Genomic DNA, 22,227 nt, shown 5'->3' on the forward strand with positions numbered 1-22,227 from the left:
TCACAGTGTCTCCTAATATCGTTTGATATTATGGGACCGCCTTGCATGAGTTGCAGCTTGGAATAACAAGATCTGGCATAAAGTAGTCGAGGATTTAGCAAACAGGGGAAAAGCTTTTTGAGTTCCGCGGAATGTTCTATCACCTGGCTGGAGGGAAAGGACCAGCACCATTGGCCCCTTCAGAGCCCCCTAGGGACCTCTCACCCTAAAAAAAGAAACTTGGACAAGACTGCTGCTTGGGACTTAACTGTGAAAACGGCCTTTTTACAGACCAGCCAGACAAGGGGTACCGTCTCCAAACTAGCACAACACTCGTTAGCTGCGTTAAAAAGCACTAACAAATGAACAAAACTCTCAAAGACTAAAACAAGGACCTATGCTGCACAATACGGCCCGTCGTGAGGGCGATCGAGGAGGAGAAAGAGGAGGTTGTAATAATAATAATGCGGGTCTGAAAGGGATGACATGACTCTGAGAGTCGGAACGTTTATGGAATGTGGCGGGGAGGACGTGGTCCTCCCTCCAACATCACTGGAGGTTTGACTGCCAAAGTGAAGCTACGAAAAGGAGATGCCATGACGCATGGCAGACGAAAGACGAGAAGCGTGTGACGAGGTTGAACGTCGTGAAAGCTAGACATTACAGCAATGTAAAAAAAGAAAGAAAAACATACATCCATGTACAGACATGTCATTCTGCGGAGGTTCCTTCTTTTTATATTACGATGTAATCATGAAATACTATTAGATACAGGACGACTATGCTAATCCTCATAACCAAAAGGATATACAAAAGCTGTAGATAACATTAAGATCTCTATATGATCATAGCTGTTTACTATCTTCAGATATTGCACAATTAAACTAATAAACATAGGAACAAGTAAGACGTGCTATGATGAGGATTGGTTGAAAGTATCAAATGCATAATGAGTTTTTTTCTACAAAAAGTATTAAACATATTACACTGTCTGTCTTATATTTGTCTTGAAGTGGGCCAGACAATGTTGTCCAGTTCCATCTTTAAAGGGATATTTAACTTTAAAAACAAAAAAACAAAAAATGTCATTGTCTACTCAGGCTTAATATGTGAACCCCCAGAGTTTTTTTATGTTGCTAGATTTCAGTATTTCGATATTTGATATTCATTTTAGCTGCCCCGCCCCCTTCCTATACAAACCCTTTCTAACTTCTATCTCCATTTTAACCACAGTAGATTCATCGAAAACACCCGTCCTTGGTTCTGGTGATTGATATTGTCCTCCAAATATGTGAGTTGCCAGTGTTTATTTTATTACTTATTTCATTTATTTTTTTATTTTGGTACGTGTCATTCTGCGGAGGTTCCTTCAAATATCTATATCAAATATCTACATATATATATATATATATATATATATATATATATATATATATATATATATATATATATATATTGAAAAAATAGTTTTAAAAAACAAGCGTATTAGGAGGGCAGTATGAGTCACCACAAAAAGTGTTTTGATTAATCTAACCATGGTTAAAATGGAGTTTGAAGTTACAGTGGGTTTGTATAGGAAGGGGGGCATGGGCAGCTACAATCAAATAATTAATCTAAATACTGAATCGAGCAACTTTAAAAAAAAGTTTTTTTGAAAGTGAAATATCCCTTTAACTGTAAATTACAGTCCAAACCTCCTATACCATAGAAGGACAGTAGTACGGAATGCCGTCCGCCCTCCGGAAACATATAGAGGTCATTATTATCCCAGAAATCACACTAGCAGCCGGTTACAGCATCCAGTAAGTCACCCTTACTGGTTAAAAAAGAAAAAAGAAACACACAGCATGACAGTAAATAGATATCTTAACATTCGATATGGCAGTTCTGTCAATCTGTAGCAGTGTGAAATGTGTTCTTCTTTGGTCATAAATGTATCCTGCAAACTATGAAATGAGTGGATGGAGGCAGTTTGTCCACGGACCAACTGTTGTAGATTGAACAATAAATGGTATTCAGAGGAAATGGTGTATTGATATTATCACTATACTTTGTTGTTTGTAATAATGGTCTTTTCTGGTCTGGTCTCATGGTCTTGATACCTGTTTTACTCTTCGTTTATGTGTGTGCACATGTGGGGGTCCCGGGGGTGTTTATTAAGCATAACCTGCATGTGCACGTGTACACGCACACACTTGTGTTCTTATACTTGTATGACGAATGGCAAAAATCTACAAGCTTTTTGCAAGCTCAAAGATCTGCAATTTTGCCAACACCTGATAATTGTTTTCTGCAATGCTATTCACAATGATGTTACATAATTTATTTTATGCAACATCAATTGGTGCTGTAACTAGGGTTGGGATTCCCTTTAACAATTCCTATATGGGGTTCCAAATGTAACTTTTGAGAGTGTATATGGAACTAACTAACTAGCTCTGACGGTGTGATAAACCGGTTCCCGGAATCGGTTCCAAAATTATGCCACCCATTCCGGTTCCTCAATGTTGGATCCCGTACCTCCGGGTCCAAATCAAGGAAGCTTTGCGAAGGCAAGGAAATGGTAACGTGACTGGGCTGCACCATGACACTTTCATGGGAGCCAAACTTTGGCAACTTTGGCCGAAAGTTTGGCAGAATGCACTGGAGTCAATGAGAGCTCAGTGACCAGCTCTGAACAAACATTATTTATGAATGACTGAGACCTTTTGTAAAGTAATCACTTCTGGAAAATAACAGAAGACATGTAACACATTATTGTCTGCTGTGTTGCTTTTCGATGAGTACACTGTGTCATTTTTATAGAGGTATGGTATCTAAAGAGCACAAAGTACCTTTCTGAACGTACCAAGTATCGCGAGACTCACCATTTCCTGTCTGGCAGTCAAATCTCGCGACACCTCTGAGCCAGAAACAATACCTGCTGCTGTTTAGATCCTCAGATAAAATTATATACTGTGCACTCATACTGTGCAGAAAACAACCTGTGATATATGTCTTAATTTATATTCCTGAACCGATTATTTGACAAAGGTCTCAATTGTTCAGAAATAATGTTTGTTATGAGCTGGTCCAGCCAGCTCCATTCACTGCCATGTATTCATTGCACTTCTGGTCTGAGTTTGGCTCCCTGCATGAAAGCCAAGAGGAGAATTAGCAAGAGAGGCCAACTTTGCTCTGCTTCCTGTATCTATAACTATAAGTGGCTTACATTTACTTAAGTACTGTACTTTTTGTATTTTTTAGGTATTTGTACTTTACTTGTATTTCCAATTTCCAATAGGCCTACTTTTACTTCTACTCCACTCAGAGGCAAATATTGTACTTTTACTCAAATCAAAGTTTATGTGTGTGTCACAGTCCCGCCCCCTTTCAGAACGATGAGGGCACCAGAAGATAATTTCCCATTCATTTTTTCCATAGATGTTTCAAAAAGTATTTACAGACCTGTAAGCCTCGGAAAAGAAGAAAAACAAAAAGATAGTGTTGTACCCGCCCTTTTTTCTTCTGTCTAATTATTTTTTTTGGCCCAAAACAATGTGTTTATTGTCATGATTATTTGAAAAACATTTACTACTTACTTTGTAGATTTTGATTATTATTTCAAAACACATGCAGGGGTTGACACTAAGGGTTGCCTTATTGTCAAAACTTCCGGGCAGGTAGAGTTTGCATTCAGGAGTCGCCGCTGATCACAAAATGGTGTCAGACGCTGGGCATTTAAAAGGAACCAGGAGGCTATTTGAGGTATAGGGCTACTATTTGAAAATATACGCTAGACTAAAATGTTAGTGGAGAAGAGATCCAGTAGAATTAAAAGACAAGTAATTTTATGCTTTGTTGCGCTCTGAAAAGAGCAGATCTACAGGCTCAAGCGTGGCTATTTTCAGCATGCAACCAAATGTAAAAGCTTCCATTACGACGCCATCAAGGCCTCGCTAAAATACATTTTAGTCAACTAAAGAAACTGTAGATAGGTTAGCCTGGAGGTTGACTACAATCTTATGATGACTACAATTAGACTAAAACTAAAACTTCAGATGACTAAAATGTGACTAAAACTAAATGGAATTTTATTAAAAAGTTTATGACTAAAACTCTAAAACTACATAAAATGTGCTGTCAAAATAATCAACACTGGTGCCACATCCTGCAGATTCTTGTATCACTTGATATAATACAGCTCAATGGTATATATCTCTGGACTCTCTTAGTTTTTTCATGGTCAGCTAAATGTCTAAATTGTTAATTGTAGTCGTCTTTCTGTATTCCACAATGTTCAAATCTGACGGGGTAATTAAGATACACTAGGGGACGGCAATAATTGTTAGTTGAAGCCTACATAAAGTTGGATTCTATATTTTTATGTAATAGTTGTCTAAATGTTCAACCTATCTTCCTAAAGTGGAACTCACTTCAGGCTCACGTAGGCCTACTTATGCTCGATAACAGCCACTTTTTAGACTAGCCTATTTTATTTTTGCATGCTATAACTCTCCAGGAAGAGAGGTGCTTGGTAAGCAGGTTGCCCACAGAGTGAGCACACACACCAACATGGTCCAATCTTATATAATGAGCATTAAGTGAGGTTGAAAACCAAACTAGGTTGACTATAGTAATTTGACTGCTCAGATGTGTAGGCCTATGGGCTAAATAACAATGCACATGAAATATATTATTTTGTTATTATATTTTAAGATGTCCAGATGAGTGTGTGAGAGTCAAAAGATTTAGCAGCCTGAGGTTCCATGATGTGGGCATGGGAGCTTGTAGCTCTTTACATAATAACTTCACCTATAGGCTACTGTCTACATAATGGAACTACCCAGCTTTATAGACATTTGAAATGCACACGTAAACAGTAATTAGACCTCAAAGTGTGTTGGCCTACACTATGGTTTGCACTTAATTAATAGCAACCATAATGCAGAAAATAATATTGACGCCTGTATGCTGCCTGCATATACATACTACGTACGCTAGATGTCAGCATATGCACATTCACAGTCACTCTGAGACGAGTTAAATCCTCAAGTTCTCCCGAAACAAAATCGGTGCCAGAGTGCGTGACTAATGTAACAACAGGTGAAGTTAACTGAGTATGTATAACCGGAAACCGGAAACCCATAATCAAACCGCGCCCATTGTCACAGGCTGGCTCACAGCCAGGGTCTGTGTTTGTTTGTAGGCTAGTTTGTCAACAGAATTAAGATGTGGAGGATATATGCGACGCTAAGTAGCCTACACAAATATCGTTCCCAATTCTGTGCCGTTGGAAGTCACAGTGGCACAAATAGTAAAAATGTAGTTGCCGATTTATATGTATCTTTTTTTGCGAGCTGTGTCTTCTGGAGACTGCATGGATTGGATACTAGTATGAGATGGAAACAGATCCGACTAATCATGAGCAAATGAGGCCGACATTGTAAGTTACATAACTAAAGTTATAATTGTCATTGTGTACTGTAGGCTATATATCCACTGCATGACTGAAAATAACTAACAATATACCAAATTAGTCAGAAAGGGTACCGTGCATGAAGAGTGGGCACAACATCAACACATAACGGGGAACCCCGGCGGTATGTACACATATGGATCTGTTGTTGTTCTTGTTGTAACGACCCAGCACACTCAAACAAAAGAGGCGGCTGATGACCCCCCCTTGGGCCCCCTCGACTCTCACTATAACTAGACACTTTACCTCCCCGATTTTAAAAGTACAGGAACAATCTCAAAGCACAGGTAAAAATATAGTAGGCTACAGGTGAAAATCTCTCTCTCTGGCTCGCCCCAAGGCTTTGGTTGCATGGTTATGATTGCTCACCCCCCTCCATTGTTCTGGAAATTCCATTCTGGAAAGGTGTTCCATTCCTCCATTACTGAAATTAGATGTTGTTGACATTGTTGTTGTACTATTCGGCTATGTCTGCCTAAAAGTACAGTAGGCCTACTTGAAATTCCATACTGGAAAGGTGTTCCATTACTGAAATTAGTTGTCTATTGGTGTACTATTCTATGTCTGCCTAAAAGTACAGTACTTGTTAGAGTTAAAGATTTAGCTGGGGTCCTGGAGTCTGTGAAATCTTTCACAGACTTTCAGCGCCACCAACAGGTGGATTTTTGAAAATTACTCAAATCATGAAGACAGTGTGCAATTTACGTGCAATCTTTCACAGACTTTCATACTAGGCTGAGGAATATATCCCACCCTTTTCACATTGGCCAGTTACAGCGCCACCAACAGGTGGATCTGTTGTTCTTGTTGTTCTTGTTGTAGTAACGACCCAGCACACTCAAACAAAAGAGGCTGACCCCCCCTTGGGACCCCTCAACTCTCACTATAACTAATAATAATAATAAACTTTATTTATATAGCACATTTTCATACATAAAATGTAACTCAAAGTGCTTCACATTAAAATAAAATAATATAAAATAAAATAAAAATAACAAGCAGCGGAATGCCAGAAACAAAAGTAGGTCAATCATTACAATACACAGTATATACAATTAGCAAATAAAAATAGCAATACAAAACTAGAACATTAAAAATGGTAAGGAAATTTGTACCAGAACACAAGATAAAACTAAACAAATGCCAAGTTGAAAAAATAAGTTTTCAGCTTGCTCTTAAAAACATCAAGGGAGGTCGCCCTTTTAAGGTGCAGTGGTAGGGTGTTCCACAACTTGGGGCCATAGACCCAGAAAGCGGCCTCACCGGTGTTCTTGTGTTGAGCTTTGGGTAATTTTAATAGAAGAGTGGATGAAGATCTGAGTGTTCTAGTGGGAACATAAACATTTATGGAATCCTTAATGTATGAGGGTGTTAGGTTATTAAGTGCTTTATATACAAATAAAAGTGCTTTAAAATCTATTCTAAATGTTACTGGTAAACAATGTAATGTTGACAGGACTGGACTAATGTGATCTCTTCTTCTGGTGTTTGTTAGTATTCTAGCTGCCGCATTCTGGATTATTTGTAATTTTTTTATAGATCTTTTGGGTAGTCCTGTAAAAAGGGAGTTACAATAGTCTAGTCGGCTGGTAATAAAAGCATGTACAAGTACTTCTGCATCTCTTTGATTTAAAAATGGTCTTAGACACTTTACCTCCCCCCTGCCCCCCCCCCCCCCCCCTATCTCTCTCTCTCTGTTTAAAAGTACAGGAAAAATCTCAAAGTACAGTAAAAATATAGTACAGGTAAAAATCTCTCTCTCTCTCTCTCTCTCTAGAGACGGCTCGCCCCAAGCCGTGGATATCCACGGCTTGGGATATCCGTGGCAGTTGTTAAATAAAATGTAATAGGCCTACAATAAAAAGTGCAATCAATGCATTTTTCTTTCTTTTTTTGCGCTGTTGCACTATTAAATGTATAGTTGCCCACTCTTCGAGGTGCCCAGTTTTCCCTAGGTCCCAGAATGTTTTGGTGCTCAGTGCGCACCCTTATAAGTGCCCTGCCAAATAAAATAGCCTAGTCTAACTGTTAAAAAATAAATCCATGTGTACTGCATTCTGTTTGGGGAGGCCAAAACAGACCTGGAGAAGATCAGTGGAGAGTGAGGCAAAGTCGACTGGATTATCGTGGGCCCAGCTGAAGAAGACTGCTCAAAACAGAGTCCGATGGCGGGGTGTGATTGCGGCCCTATGCTCCACCTAGGAGCCTACAGGAATAAGTCAAGTAAGTCAAGCATTCTGTTGTTGTAGGCATTATAAGCTCAAGCACCTTAATTGTAGCCATACAGACATGTTGTATAGTCCGCCGGGCACCGGCCTACTTGCCAGTGGTGAAAAAAGTACTCACAATGTTTTACTTTAATAAAATAATCAATACTGCACTATAGAAGTACTCCTTTAGCCACCAAGTAAGCGCCTGGGTGATGGCAGACTGCTGGGTGAGCGCTGGCGCTTTGGCATGGGGGTCAGATCATTGAGTGTACAGGTTTGATGAGGTCATATCAACATATGGAATGTCAGAACAGGTCAGCTCCATATATGGAGATCTAAGGGTGGCAGCGGGGGAAGTGTCTTGAGTGTACAGGGTTTGATGAGAGCCCAGGTAGGGCCGGGCCTTAATGTTCGGGCCTAAAGGGCGAGGTCGCGTGCACGCATTGTCTGGGTGTGGGAGACTGCTGGGCAAGCGCTGGCGGCTGGCGCTTTGTCATGGGGGGTCAGATCAACATATGAATTCTGTACTGGCCATATATGGAGCGTGTCTTGAATGTATAGGGTTTGATGAGGTCATATCAACATTCGTTGCTGTCGGGAGGAAACCTCATAACAAAACTTTTGAGGTTTTTGATATTTTGGCATAAATCAGTGCTTTTGAACACCCTTTACGTCTGTGTGTTGTTTCGAAAATATTGAACCAATGGAAAGTAGTAAAAAGTGCTTTGGACAAAACCTCTTAACTCCATTGGACTCTCAATGTCTGCTAAAGCAGCTAACTCCACCACCTCTTCCCCTCTCATGGAAGTAATTGACAATATATAAAGTTACAACACCAACTTTGATGAGGCTGTATTGGCTTGTTTAAAAAAAATATATGGTTTTCTTAATTTCCTTAAAAACGTAGCCTATATTTTTCATTTCCTAAAAGAAATTACATTTTGGAGTTATGAGGTTTCCTCCCGACAGCAGAGATATGGAATGTCAGAACAGGTCAGCTCCATATATGGAGATCTAAGGGTGGCAGTGGGGGCAGTGTCTTGAGTGTACAGGGTTTGATGAGGCCTAGGTAGGGCTAGAGAACTCTAGTTTTCACCAGCTGCTCGGCACACTAATAATTTGGGGCGGGCCTGCCTAGAGTTTGAATGTACAGGTATCAGTCAAAAGGGAAACATCGAAGTGGAAGGATGGATGGGGAAGGATCAACATATGGGATGTCAGAACAGGTCAGCTCCATATATGGAGATCTAAGGGCCGATTCATACTCCTGTTTCGGCGCTGTAGTGCCGAAATGATTTCGGCTCGTCAGAAAATTTCAGTAGCACCGAAGAGCCGACTTTAGGACGGTACCCGCCCCCCCGAACCTCAAATGACGTCAAATTGTAGGCTCTACAGCGCCGAACCGACTTTTATTCGGCTCTAAAATAGGAGTATGAATCGACCCTAAGGGTTTGAGGTCAGATGTAGAATTTCTGGCCAATATTGATGACATCAGGGATCTTCATATATGGGCATTCCCATATGTGGGCTTAATATTGATGATCTCATCATGAGATTATGTCGGATGATGTCACAAGGCATGACCATATATTGAGGCATGGGGTGACAGACGGACTGACGGGAAATGCACGTTTTCATAGTAAATACGACCTGCCGTCGCAATAAATTACCATAAGTCCCTTCGGGCTTGGTCCCTTAAAAATGGTACTTAAGTAAATGTACTTAGTTACTTTCCACCACTGGTTGTAAGCTGAACTGTGCCTTTATGTTGCCTGTGTCTTTTGTACCACGTCACTTCTGAGAGTGCCCTCTAGATGTCAGCGTGTTCTTGTGTCAAAGTTTCACAAGCCTTGCACGTTGTCTATCTATTCTGTGCTATGCGCCACACATTAAACGAATAATTTTGCATAAAATGAATTGCGCATAATGTGGCCTACATAATTTCCGGCCCATTATCACGAAAGCCAATTGAAACTAAACATTACAAAGCAACGATGATTACTTCCATTGAGAGTGATAAGTACTGGCTGTTTAAAGATGCTGATTTCAGCACCATGGACAGTGCACATCATGGATAACGTCGTCCGTCGACATTAAAAGCTCTGTGGCAATCTGAGAATTTAGTTCCGAGTGTCTTTCTTGCTTTAAGAGCATGAAAACTTCATCAACGGCCTCTTAACAGAGGGGTGGGGGGGGTGGGGAGGGGACTGGGGGGCTGATACGGCCTGCGCTTCGGCAAAGACAAAAGACTTTTATGTGAGCAAACTTTTCCTCCTCACTAACTAACACAATTCGGCTTCCCCGAGCTCCTTCACAGAGAGACAAGAACAGAGAAGTGTTTAGTGTTTGCTTTTTAATCTTTCCCCCCACTCAGTCAGAACTCCAGAGCGAGCGAGGGGGGTCCTCAGTGCGCTCAAAGCCAGGGATTCAGACTTTGTGGCCACAGCAGCCTGCGCGGAGACAGATAGGCCCGCCTGTTTTATATGTAAAGCTGCCAGCCAGAAAGCACATGGCCCACAGGGTCTATTCCACACTACAAGGCTTTTGTTGCAGCCAAACTGTGGCTGGGACGACCCTGTGTCTAAGCGGCTTTGCATTCTGGGAGCAGAAGAGATGCATGGGGAGGGAGGGACGCGGACTAGAGGCTTGTGGGTAAAATTGTTGGACCCGTCCTCCGGAATTCCATGGTCATTGACTTCAGCATGCCGCGGTACGGTACACACACAGCTGGCTGGGGTCCGGATGGCGATGCACACATATCGTCACTTGTTGGGTGGAGGAAACCTTGTATGTCCAAAAATATAACTTTTCAGGGAATGGGGGAAAAAATAACCTGTGTTCCAATGCGGTGTTGATTTTGTTGACTAAAACTATGATAAAAAAATGTTTGTCGACTACCTTTTGTTACTGACAAAAACAAAATAAAAGCTACGATGACTATTATAGATTGACAATTTCCTCAACAAATAAAACTAAAATAAGACTAAAATGTTAGGGAGGGATTAGTGGAGAAGAGAGCCAGTAGAACTAAAAGACAAGTCATTTCATGTTTGGTTGCACTCAGGTGTTGCGCTCTGAAATCCTCAAGCTTGTGGTAATACTTTTAATAGCAGTTCTACAATCTCACAAGATTTCTATTTTCACAACTTTTGCACAGCGCTCTTGTAGGGCATTAACATTTTAATGCCCAATGGCAACCATTATGAAAGTCACCGCGCAGTCGGATAGTAGCTCCTGGCACAATAATATCTATTTTGGGACAGAGAACAGAAAAAAACGAAATACAACCACAAATCCAAATGTTACCGCATAGAAGCTCCAGATGCCACCATGCCTGCTTGTTAACGCATTTATTAACCCATTTAGACCTGAGGCTGATACGCTGATTCTAAAAACGCCTTCTAAAACCTAACCTCTAGGTTTCTGAAAACCTTAGTCAAAATTAACTAGCAACAAATGAGACACAGACATAGCATCCGGATTGAAAGGTATAATAACGTACAGGTCTAAATGGGTTAACACAACGCTCCACATGTCCCAAACTTTTCTCCCTTCTGGCTTCAAAATTATGGAATGCACTTGCCATTACAATCAGAATTGCAGACTCACTCCCAATCTTCCGCGGTAGTCTGAAAACCCACCTCTTCAGACTCCATCTTGGCCCGTAGCACTTTCCATAGCCGCGATGACCTTACAGGCGTATGCAAATGCTCAACTTATGTAACTTATGTAGATAGCTTTTTTTTCCCTACGTTTTATGAAAAACACATATTGTATATTGTTGCTGTCCTGCAGAAACCTCTTATGTCCATATTTTTACTTGTTTTTTCCCCCCCATAATTTAATGCCCTACTTTATCATACTACAGTGTCACACAAAAGTAGTAGATCTATTAGTTTCGATGCTTTGGAATTTGAATCCTGAAAATGTTTGGACAGAGGTGATATATATACTTTACTGTAGCTAAAATCTGAAATGACACAGATGCATTCACCGTTTTAACGGCTTAATGATAGATAGATATTGTCCGAGGTGAGGAGAACTGCTGTCTTTGTGTTTCTCGCCCTCACAATCGGCTTCTCTGAGGCAGTGGAGTGTTGAGCGAGCGCTGGTAAATAGTCCAGAGAGTTAATATACTGCAGCTTTTCAATGGCTTGGATTATTCCGCTTTCAGCTTTTGGCCCAATGGGACACTTTGATTTGAGCTGGTGCACATCATCACACACAGCCAGCCAAGACAATAAAACAAAGCTTGTGAGTTCCCATTCCACGCCTATCTATCCCCTAGCTCTGGTCCATAGCTCTAATGCGTTTCATTTAGAGCTATGTTACTCTCAACTTCCGCCGTTCGCATGAATGCAGACCAGCCTCTCCTCTTTAGCGTAAATAAAAATAACGTTTTTGCTACTCAACAAAACAATGTCGTGTCATTAGAAAGCCTACTTTCCTTAGTGGACGCACTCTGAGCCCCCCACCACACGTACTGTATAAACTGTACTTTTTGGCCAGAAAGGGATTTTTTTTCACCGGAGGAAAAATATTCTCTATGAGGCAATTCTCTGGGCAATATCGGTAGAAGGCATAATTGGAGTAACTAAAAGTATGTTTTTTCCGGTGGAAACAAAATCCCCTTTTGCCCAAAAAGTACCGTTTATACGTGTGGTGGGGGGCTCAGAGTGCGTCCACTAAGTAAAGTAGGCTTTCTAATGACACGACCCGCCTTTGTTTTGGTGAGTAGCAAAAACTTTATTTTTATTTACGCTAAAGAGGAGAGGCATTCATGTGAGCGGCAGAAATTGAGAGTAACATATAGCTCTAAATGCAACGCATTAGAGCTATGGACCAGAGCTATCTATCCCCCATAAATGCTGAGGATGGTCCTCATTTTAGTTTGTATCTTTCATTACAAATTAGTTTTGTTATCAACAACAAACCATCCTGGGTTACAGTGGGAGTGGGAGCAGAGAGGAGCTGTGGTTCTGTTTATGGCACTGTGAAACACATCTGTCAATCTGCAGAACGCAGCGTTGTTGGTTGCCTTGTAAATGTTTGTGGAGTGTCTTTGTCTTTGATTTGTGGGAGCATTCGTGATCAGGATGAGACATCAATCCAATGAAAATATGTTTTATTGCCATGCTGGTATGTGTGCTTGTACAGTACTTCAAACCTTAACCCATTGAAACCAGGCAACCGCAAGCTTGTAGATCTGCTATTTTTGAAAAATCATGAAATTTGGTGCAAATCTTTTAATAGATATTCTTTTAAAGTGAACCTTTTGTAACTCAAATCTTTGCTTCTGGAGGTCCCTGGAACAACATATTTTGAGATGTCAGTCCTTGGGTTTTCTTTACCCAAAAAACTGCTAGGATTAAAGGCCTATGAATAGGCATTTACAAGGCTTTTTTATTTTTAGAATGAGCATTATGGTCTTAATGGGTTAATAAAGCAATAAGCCACAAGAGGTCTCAGGTTACCGGGTATTTTATAATGGCTGAGAGGCGTAGTGAGACACGATGCGAAGCACCGTGGAGTGTCTCCGACCCTTTCAGACATTATAAAATACCTGGTAACCTGAGACCTCTTTAAACGGTTACAAAATAGCAATATTAACCTCATAAAACTATTCCTAATTCACAAGTAGATCACAGGTAGCTACACTTTGCGCCACCTTGCGCCCACCAGAGCGAGCCACACGTCCTTGTTTTTACTCGGCCAGTCTCTGTGACTGTGGGGGAATAGGAGGCGCTTGATGTCTTTACAAGGCCGCCCGGAGCCACATATTCACAGTCATATGAGTGCGGGCGGTGCTTAGACGCCCGCAAGGCCTGGGTTTGTAAGGCAATCAAGTTTTCCCCTTCCCCAGTTCAGCTAGAGAACTGCGGGATCAATGTAACACATCTGGGAATGATATAAAGTCATTGAAGGTGTGGATTATCGTGAGATTTACTACGTGGTCTAATCAGAAACCAGCCAATCAGAATCAAGTATTGGGAGTAACAGTTTTAGAAGAAAAGGTATAGCATTGTGTCACTATACTGTTTGTCACATGATTGACATGAACTGCACTATGCCGGTGCATGCAGCGCTAAGCGGGGATAAAGCAGACAGTTCAGAGTCGTAATTTCCTGTAATGCAGGAAAGACATGGCTCTGCCTCGTCTTTGAAGAATGACGTGCCCAGACACGGCCAATGACAAGCCACCAACAGTGTGAAAGATTAAAAAAAAAGCAGATATCTGAAATTATATCTGATGACAGGGGAGAGTGAAATGAAGGAATGGCAGACAGGGGAGGCTGGTGGGGTAGACGCATTAACAACAACGGTGGTGTTGTTTAATTGAAGTGGTGGGGGCATTCTAAAACGGAATGAGATGCTTTGGGCCAAACAATCATGTGCATGTTGTTGTTCTGAATGTGGGAACACTTCTGTATGCATTTCTAATCTGCTGCACATAATAATATGACTATTAACGGACGCCTTTGTCGGTCGCCTGTTAACTTTCTGCACATTTTATTCAGCGAGTCATTTCTGTAGATATACCATCATTCAGCTGCCCCAGTCATTTTACAGTTTGTTTGAAAACGGACAGGAAAAACAAATTTTGCTCAAGACATTCACTTTCACACTTATTGGCATATGAATTATTACTACAACTAGCATGTATGCATGACATACGATCAGTGTTGCCATGTCCCCTTATTATAAGTGACGTTGGGCTTGTTTTTCTGTAAAGTCATTTGTAATTATTGTTACTGTATTTTCTTGGTTGTGTTTTCATGTCAAGGACCCCCAAATGAATATTTATTTGTCTGTGGACCCCCCCCCCCCCCCCCGTGCCCCATCTGAAAACATTTCGCGACAGGGACCTCCATACAAGATTTGTGTTGTAAAACAATGGTTCAAAAATCACACACGTGTGAACTGAGTGGTGCAATTCCCCCCCCCCCCACCCCCCTCTCTCTCTCTCCCCCCCCCCCCCCCTCTCTCTCTCTCTCTCTCTCTCTCTCATTACACAGCACTACCCCTCCCTCTGTTTCTGCCGCCCCCTACTGGTATAAATCAGTAACATACTCAGGCTCATGTGCACAGGTACACACACAGGTAGGTACATGGACATTGCTGATTGTAGGAGTGGTTGCACCACTCAAAAAGTGTTAGTCCATAGTCTTTTGAATAGAATTCCGTTAGGTTTTTGTCATATTTTAGTCACCTGAAAATGTTTTACTCAACTAAATATAAGAGTTTAGTACTAAAATGTATTTTGGTGGGCCTTGTAAGCACCGTAATGCTATGTATTACGGTGCTATATAATTTACACTTTTTGTTTTACACAGTTGTAATAGCCGATCTACAAGCTCACACTGCATCGCCAGCTTGTAGATCTGCTATTTTCAGAACACCCGCGTGTGAGCAAACCTGTCTTTTAGTTCTACTGGATCTCTTCTCCACTACATATTAGTCTAGCTTTTAGTCTTAGTTTTTATTTGGTTTGAATTTAGTTTTCCTCAGTGACGACGAATATTTCTTGTCACGTTTTAGTGGGCAAAATCAACACTGATGTGTCATCATCGTCATCGGTTTTGAAAGCTTGTAAGTCACTGCTAAGTGTTTGAACACCAGAGTGCTCTCTGTCTTTCTCTCATTCGGGCCCTCATCTCGTTTCCCTACACTCCTCCTTTACCATCCTATTTTGGGATTGGGTTCCTTTAATTATGCATGTTATAGTGCTTTTTAGAATTGCTACGTGTGTGTGTGTGTGTGTGTGTGTGTGTGTGTGTGTGTGTGTGTTCCACTGGTCCACGCGTGCGTGCGTATCCGTGCGCTTGCATGTGTGCATGCTTTGGTCACTGATTCATTTGTCGCTCGGTCTGGACAGGGCTAGTGTTTCAGTGTGTTTACGTGACTCAGATATTGCCTGTGTATTCGACATAGGGGAAATCAACTAGCCTGAGTCTGTATACAAACCAAGCTAACTCACAAAATGAACATTTTCAGTTTTGTATTGATGGGGGATTGGACTTGGAGAGCATGTCTGAATTGTTTTCATTCAATGCTGCTGCAAGATTAACGGGGTGGGACGGCACTATATATCACTGCATAGGTGAAAAGTTAACACATTCAGGTCGGGAACCCCTTTTGGTGTTTTAAGCAGTATGTGTATACATGAAAATAGCAGATCTACAAGCTCATAGTGCCGCAAATCTTCGAATATGTATTCTTTCAAAGCGAACATTTTTAATTCAAATCTTTGCTCCTGGGGGGTCCCTGGAACAATACAGATACTTCTGGGGGTCCTTGATATGAAAAAGGTTGAGCTCCACTGACAGAAACATCCGTTTTTCAGAAAACTAACTGATTTAGAATACTTTAAAAAAAGAAATCTGCCTCAGGTCTAAATGGATTAAACTAAAACTGACTGATGGCAGCCAGCTCATTATTTGTCAAATGTTCCTCTTGATAAGGGCCACGGACGCTGGGCAGGCCATTTGAAAATAATCACACCCGTGTGAAGTGAGGGGCGCTCTTATCATCATACATCATCACATTCCGGCCAATCACAATTTGCGTCCTCGCCTTCATCTTCAATGTTTGTGTTTACACAAACACTCATAACTTTCCATGCATTGTCGATGGCATTCAATGTTTGTGCTAGGACAATGTTTGTGTTTACACAAACCCGCAAAGCTGGACATAGGAGGGGCTAGCGCCCCTCAGAAATTGCCACTGTAATATAGTGGCTTCAGAACGGGTTTGAAGTAACGTTGGATCACGTGGCGGCTCTCCCCGTCCATACTTGTTTACTCTATACTATAGTATTAGAATGACATGGAAACAGTGTTGTCTCCTCTCCTCTCTCCTCCATGGAAACAGTGTTGTCTCCTCTCCTCTCTCCTCCCGTGTTGGAAACAGTGTTGTCTCCTCTCCTCTCTCCTCCCGTGTTGGAAACAGTGTTGTCTCCTCTCCTCTCTCCTCCCGTGTTGGAAACAGTGTTGTCTCCTCTCCTCTCTCCTCCCGTGCTCTCATGATGTCGCCGTCTTCCATTTACTCGCCTGTCTGTCTTCATCAGCCTTCCTTCCTCTTTCTCTTTTTTTCCCCTCTTTCCCCATCATTATTGTTCGCTCTGTTGCTGACTCTTCCATTTCTCCCCCAACCTCTTTTTCTAGTTTCTCTCTGCTCACCTGTGTCACCTTTTTCCTTTTCCTTGCTTTCACTCCATTGTCTTTGTCAATACAATCTTTCGCCTTCACTTTCTCTCCTACTCTGTCCTCATTCCATTCCCTGCCTCCCCGCCCAGGCTCTCTCTGCTGCTTTGATATATGACCTAATTACTTGGTTAATCGCGGCTCTCGTGGCAGCGATGACAAAGTCTTGGAGGTTCATCTTGGCGCTCTAACACACTCGGAGGCTCTCATCATCATCATCATCACCATCATCATTTCTCTCTGACATCTTGCCAGGTTCGGCCAGAGTTCTCAGTCTGCTGCTTGGATTTGATGTGGAGTTAAAGGATAACTTTGGTTTTTTTCAACCAAGGTTCATGTTTTAGGTTGTTATTAGAGAAAGTAAAAGTGTACATTTTCTTTCATTTGCTACTTTCTTTCGTTTTAGTGATTTTAGCTGTTTTTGACAGGGGGGCGGGGGCATTCGAACATGGGGCTAAATATGTATTTTTTACAAGATTTCATGGCATTTTTTTTTATTATTTACTATAGCCCTAGTGCCCTACTAGACCCCAGGAAATTACATCTGTCCACAAAAGATAACGGGAACTACTGAATGTAAAAGGGGGTGACAAACTGACATGTTGAGCCTACAACACAGTGTATGTTAACCTCCTATTGTATCCTCTTCACGCCAGTAGATCCTGTGATCTTTTGTGGCCAGATGTAATTTCCTGGGGTCTAGTAGGACTATAGTAAATAATAATAATAAAGAAAACGCTGTAACATTTTGTTAAAAAATACATATTTAGACCCAAAGAAAGCAGCAAATGAAAATAAACAATTAAATAAAATACACTCATCTTTTACTTCCTCAACCTAAAATATGGTTGGAAAAAAAAGTTGTCCTTTAATGAGGGATTCTAAAACCACAACAACTCAAGAGGAGTAGCCTATTACATGACACACATCCAAGGGGACATACTGTAGCCTTTTAAAAAGCACAACTTTCTTTGCCCAAAGTCATACTCGATTGCATACAAACAACATTAAATATCACAGACGGGCATAAAGCATACAAATGTCTTCATTAAAATGCATCAATACAATGAATATTTACAAATAAAACCATGACAGATGTATGATGGTATTATACTGCCAAACACCAAAAAATTAAAAACCAAATTATGTGAACAAACAAGCATGAAAGACCATCTCTTATCTAATTAGAGTAAATTAAGTAAAACTTGTGTTTCAAAGCTTGCCTTTTTTAATACTTTTGGAATACCTATATTCACATACATATGAAAATGTGTTGGGCACAGCAAAACAAGTGCTAGTAAAAATGTTGTCATGTTGATGTTTGCCTAGACTGGAACTCACCTATGCTTTCTATGGCATAGGCAGCTCCCGGCAGGATACATCGGGAGAAACTACACACAGCTGCATGACTGCTTATTAATAATGACTACTAATTACTACTAATAGAGCGAGGTGTGTGTGTGTGTGTGTGTGTGTGTGTGTGTGTGTGTGTGTGTGTGTGTGTGTGTGTGTGCGCAAATTTAACAATGGTGCAGCCGGTCAGAAATCAGCAGAGAGTGAGCGACGTTTTGCTACTGTATGCCAAATTGAAGTGGACTCTACCCCAGACTTTTTTTTTTCTCCCTGGAAATAAAAACACCCATGGGTTTCCGAGGCTAATGTCTGCCTGGTACTGTGACAGTGTGACCCCACCCTGTCACTGTCTGTTTGCTCATTTACATGCCTTTCAGTAGCGCGCACTGTTTAGGTAGAGTATGGACAAACTATAAGCAAGCAGCAAACAGATCACACACACCGCTCTCATCATATTTCTGCAATATGGGTCCTGTCACTTTAAATAGGGACAGCTCAGCTGAACACTAATCGGGCAAATTTGGGCCAAACCAACTCCTGTCTAGGGATGGGGAGGATTACTTGTCGCCGAGGGACATTGGAATTCTAAAAGGACTTTGGAAAAGGACTTTGTGAAATAAAAGAGCTACAAGATCAAATGAACTGAAATATATAAATACCTGTGTTTTGAGCGACTAACATGTTGTGGATCATGTTGACCCCTTTTTTCCACCGAGACCACCTTAATGTCTCAGCATACAATCAAAATAGATATAGAGTTTGAAAAGCAGCTACTTAGACCCGTGTCTCCTTTCTTGTGTTGCAGTGTGACCTGACTAGCGCCACCACGTGATATACAGTATGGCACAGAGTGACACCGGCCCATGAAAAGGTAAACCTACAGTATTACGCCAATGGGTCAGTCTGAACTGGTGCTAGTGGCCCAGTGGAGCGTGTTTTGAGATTACGTGAGGGCAAATGACCAAAGGTACATCATTTCTGTTATAGCAAAGCATGTCTCGTGGTATTACAGTCAGTGGTTCTCAACCAGTGGTCCGGAGACCACCAGTGCTCCTTGAGGGGGTTCCAGGTGGTCCCCAGCTAAAGGACCAAATGGACCCTTACTGGTCCATTTGGTTTCATTTTACGCTCTCAAGATTCAATTTTGGTTAAACGTCTGCATTACTTAATTTACAAGAAGTCTACGCAAATAGAGGATGTAGAAGAATTGTTATTTTGATCAACGTTTGGCCGTTATCTCTCCTTTGGTAAATATTCTAAGTTTTGGGTCGGAAAGTCGTCAAATGGTGGTCCGTGGCTCAAATGTCAAATAAATAATGGACCTTGAAAAAGGTTGAAAACCCACTTACGTCATGGTCTTCTTGCGTCACCCGTATCCATATCGATCCACACAGATTAGGAGCTTGCAGCAAGCATGGCGCAAGTCACAGTGGTGAGACAGAGACCGCCAGTTGGCTGCATGGTGCAGGTCACAGCAATACAGGCCAGGGTGAGTCAGAACAACGACATATCTGTCTGTGCTTTAACGCATTAAGACATGAGGCAGTCTTCTGAAAACAGTCTTCTGAAAAACGTATGTTTCTGTGTCAGTGGTTCTCAAACTCATGTGAAGGACCAGGCTATGTCCCCTATCTCAAAATATTTTGCATCCCCGCAGAAGCAACGATTTGAGATAAAAAAAAAATAGCTTTAAAATATTATTCAAAGATTTGAACAAAACGTCACGATAAAAGAAATAGCTCATTTTACAAGCTTGTGCTATGAGCTTGTAGATCTGCTATTTTTGAATAGCCAAAGCATAGAATAATGCTTTTTAGCTAAAATCTGAAATGACAGACACTTTCCTGGTCTTAACCATATTAATACCTTTATTCTCCACCCCTCGCCTGTGCCAGAACGTAAAAATCTGTCTTCTTTAATGGCATTTAATCCGGTAATTAAAAATAAGATTTAATTTTAATTTTTTTCTTGTTAGACAGCTTACCTACGGATCCGACGTGCATGTGCATGCCCTTATTACTCTTTTTTTCCCCTCCAGTGTTTGGAAGCGTATTATTCCCTCTTGGCCCGTCTACCGAGTGAAGCCACACCTTGGAGTATTAATAGAGACGTCACCGGATTTCTCCTCCCATCCACTTGCATTAAGTTGCTCAAAAGCGCATGAGGCGATTTCACTCCTCCTTCCGGGTAGGAACAGAGTGCATTCTGGGATGGATTGCCCCAATAACATGAACGCGCTGGCCGTTGACTAACGTTGCGCCATTTGCACGCGTTCACGTATGAAACATAGCGTTCATGTGTCATTGCCCCAATAACATGAACGTGCGCAATGATAGTCAACGGCCAATACCAAATTCGGCCACTATGTCCATTTTGCATCAGGGTTTCCTCCCTGTGCCGTCTCTATTAATATATACTCTCTAAGAGCCACACTGTAGTGTGCTGGGGGGCTACACTTCCTATGTTGCCCTGAGATCTTTTCTTCTACTGTGGTATTTGACTGGCACTGGCCTCACGATCCCCACCTATGTGTCTGGAGGGATAGTGTTAACGGGTTAAATACACACATGCACACATACACATGAGACACACACACACACACACACACACACACACACACACACACACACACACACACACACACACATACACACTCACACACATACACACACACACACACACACACACACACACACACACACACACACATACACACTCACACACATACACACACACACACACACACACACACACACACACACACACACACACACACACACACACACACACACACACACACATACATACATGTGAGACTTCACACACACACACACGTACATGGCAATTAATCCTATACCACAGATTAGGCATAAGGAAGGATTATCTTGATTCCTCCTAAAATAACATGACATTATCTCATAGTTTTGTGTTTCCCATTGCCGATGACAGCGGGCCACTGATAATAAAAGGGCATCCCTTAGCCAATTTGGAGCCTGCAATCTTCCACCAGCTAATTCACTTTCGTAAATGGCTCAATGTTCTGATTCGTATCTCCAAAGCACAAGAAATGGCTGCCGCATAATCGCTCTAAATTGCAATTATGCTCACTAATATGCATTCTATTCTGCGGAATCTTTTTTAGCGACAAATTAATCCCTGGTGTCCCTCGAGAAAGCCCGGAGCACTCATTTTAAACCTGATTTATACTTTGTCATAGGCAGTGGTGTAAAGTAATGAAGTACATTTACTTAAATAATGTACTTGAGTACAATTTTGAGGCATTTCCAATGTCCAGTCCAATACTTTTACTTCTACTCCACTACAAACTTTAGTTACTATTTACTTTGTAGATTCTGATTATTTAATACATCTCGGGTATTTGAAAAGAGCCGATCTACAAGCTGTTGTGAGCTTGCAGATTTGCTATTAGATCTGCTATTTTCAAAAGTTTTTCAGACATTTGAAAACGGGACATTCTGCATAATGAGTACTTTTTACGTTGGGTATACTTAAAGTACATTTTGCCAATACTTTACCACTTTTACTCAAGTACATTTTGAATACTGAACATTCACTTGTAGCAGAGTATTTTTACATTGCGGTATTGATACTTTTTATTTTTACTTAAGTAAAACATGTGAGTACTTTTTCCACCACTGGGCGGTGTCCCGTCAGTAGTAGTTTTCGTCAGTGAAACAGGGTAGTCGACGGACTGCAGGTTGCACGACAGAGCATGAATTAGGTCTCAACGTCACACTGCGTCGCCTCCTCCTCCTCTGGCTCAGACACAGATCGTCTGCTCTTTTCTTTTTCCAATTCTTTTACCTGCTTCTTTTGCTGAACGGGCAGTTCCTTTCTTTTCCCTATCGACCCGCTTGTCAAAACGATGCAGGTTGCAGGACATCAGTGACTGTCTTCTTCTGTCTGTGTGTGTGTTGCTGTATTGCTGTCTTCACAATAATTGAGAACGAATATTCTCAGCCCTTTTAATTTCAAGGACCGCCGGTTTGATACACATTAGGCG

Source organism: Protomyctophum bolini, assembly GCF_963924005.1.
Source record: "Protomyctophum bolini genome assembly, chromosome: 5".
Taxonomy (NCBI): domain Eukaryota; kingdom Metazoa; phylum Chordata; class Actinopteri; order Myctophiformes; family Myctophidae; genus Protomyctophum; species Protomyctophum bolini.